At 39.1% G+C, this 2,705-nt stretch overlaps 1 pseudogene; it reads right to left on the bottom strand.

Annotated features, from left to right (window-relative positions):
* Positions 1–600: 600 nt before the first annotated feature.
* On the bottom strand, positions 601–2,324 carry LOC136464693 (uncharacterized; annotated as a pseudogene).
* Between the last annotated feature and the right edge of the window lie 381 nt (positions 2,325–2,705).

The raw sequence follows: 2,705 nt of genomic DNA, 5'->3' as shown, positions 1-2,705 counted from the left end.
TTTTGCCAAACGATTTTCAAAAGGACCTACTCATTCGAAAAAGTTGCTCCTTCAGAGGAGACGGAGTCGGAGCTGTTTTTAGAAGAGAGGAGCCAGAGCCATACCAAACGTGCCCTAAAATTTAATAGGAAAAATTGGTTGTGTAGCATCGAAAGATCGCGATCTCCGTAAAATACCACTGCAAGTTTACGCCCCCGTAAAATACCACTGAAAGGTTGGACTATGAATTGAAAGTACCATTCCGTTAAAATAAAGGCACATAGCTATTAACTCGGACACAGATACCTCAAAACCAAATAAACATTAGTATGTGCCACAACATTTAAACATAAATGAACACATATATTTCAGTAGCAATATAAGCACATTCCCGCACATACATTTTGGCACATATGAAGACATTTAATATAGAGATCCCTTTAATATAATAACACATGAACACGTATATTCACAACAACCACTTCTCAAAAATCATTTCTCAACAGAGTACTAGTTAAGACAGCAAAGGGGACAGGTCTACTAACACGTACAGTAGTTCAACACATGCGTCCATAGTCTAACTAGATCATAACAGTAGTACAACACATACATTTGCACTAACAAAGCCATTGCTTAGCCTACGATAAGCCTTCTTGCAATTCCTTCTGAGGATATGTCTGTTGCTGCCCTGCTCCTTGTTGTAGGTCCTGGACTGAGAGGACTAGTGGAAGCTGCCATCCTTCTTGTTGTTGGCCCTGGACTAACAGGTGGTTGTGTGACTAAGAAAGTAGAAGGTGCAGATACTTTCTTGGATTTTTTTGGACCTTTTTGCAGCTAGATGTACTGCCCTTTTCTTTCCTTTTCCTACACACCAGAAAGGTATTTGCCATATTTAATAAAAGATCATGTTACAACAAAAGTACAGGGGGTCAATTTACCTTGAATTAGTAGGAGCTGCCGGTGGCAATTCAACAACGAGTTCAGTAGGCGGCTCACTGCAACCCTTCTCAATATGCCCAAGCTGGAATCATCTTTTGCATTGGTAAGGACTACTTTTTCCTGGCTCACCCTTACTTTTGATCCTCTTCACTCTTGGCCTACCTACAGACCTTTCAAGCTTTGGAGGCACCATTACAAACCCGGGATCAACAATAGACCACTGTAACTTGTCAACCATTGGGTTGACCCCAAACTGATAAGTAGCCTTGAAACGCTGAACTGAGTAGTAATCATGAACAAAGTCCTCAAGTTTAATTTGTCTAAGAGAACCTATAAATGCTATAACATGAGTGCAAGGTTTCCCAGAAAATATTCCACTAACCACATGAACATGTCTGGCTTTCAAGGTCCATAGCATGCCTCCAAGGATAGTTGTCTTTAGTCAATCCATATATCTCAGCCTTGAGACCACCACTCCCCTTAATTGTGTACTTCAAGTTTCTACTCTTCATCTTTAGCTCATTTATAACACTAGGGATAATTGATCCTTCAAGTTTGTTAGCTATAAGCTACCTCATAGCTATCTTTTTCATGATCATACCCCTAATTGTGTCCACGAGGACATCCACTGGAAACCCTTTGGTCTCTTTAATCCAGTTGTTGAAGGACTCTAATACGTTGTTGTTCACATAATCAACATTGCACTCCCCTGAGAACTTAACTCGAGACCAAAGATGTTTGTGTTCTACTTGCAAGTAAGGAATTGCTACTGAACAATTCTCTCCAATTTTGTCCCAAAGCCATTGATACCTCCTAGTACTACATGCCCAAGCACAAGGCCACATGTACTTTAGCACATCTCCATCGAAGTGCTTTCTAAAATTATGCATGAGGTGCCTAAAACACTCTCTATGCTCAACGTCACCTTGGAAGACATTATGGACTGCTTTCTCTAAGCCTTTACAAGCATCTGTGTGTATTGTGAGTCCATGTGGAGTTCCAATTGATCTCTTCAATTGCTTTAGAAACCATGTCCAATCAGCTTTTGTCTTATTGTAAAAAATTCCATATGCCACCGGGTACATCCAATTATGTCCATCAATTGCTGTTGCTGTAGCTAGCTGTCCATTATATTTACCTATGAGGTGAGTAGAATCAACCCCAAGGTATGGCTTGCAACAAGTAAGAAATCCATTCACACATGCTTTGATGGCCATAAACATCCTACAAAAATAGACTCGACCATCCTTTTTGTTCTTCTTGCAATCAATCTTAACTATGCTTTCAGGACATGTAGCTTCTAACTCAGCTTTGAAACTCCATAACATTCTAAAACTTTTGTCCCAAGTGCCATGTAGGTCTTTTAGTGCAAGTTGCCTACCTTCCCACACCTTATTATATGACATTTTGATCGAGAACTGTCTTTCAAGTTTAACTTGCAACTTCTTTGTTCCCAACTCTAGAGTACACTTGAGTACCTCTGTTGCTCTATTCGCTATCCACGCTTTGCTAGCCTCCTTACCCCTCACTTGGTTGGTGCTAGCACAAGTATGGCTATAACCTATTGACACAACCTAAAAAAATAGATGATATGGGATCTGAATTGAGTGTTTAAATATGGGATCTGAATTATTGATAGAACATGAACAAAAACAATTGCATAGTCTAAAATTATTGAAAGAACATGAAAAAAAAAACAATTGCATAGTCTGAAATTATTGATAGAACATGAAAAAACAGAATTGCATAGTCTAAAATTATTGACAGAACATGAAAAAACAATTGTA

Source organism: Miscanthus floridulus, chromosome 7 (genome assembly GCF_019320115.1).
Source record: "Miscanthus floridulus cultivar M001 chromosome 7, ASM1932011v1, whole genome shotgun sequence".
In the NCBI taxonomy this organism is placed as follows: domain Eukaryota; kingdom Viridiplantae; phylum Streptophyta; class Magnoliopsida; order Poales; family Poaceae; genus Miscanthus; species Miscanthus floridulus.
Note: the sequence above shows the minus strand (reverse complement) of the source record. Positions and strands in the feature narration are given on the sequence as shown.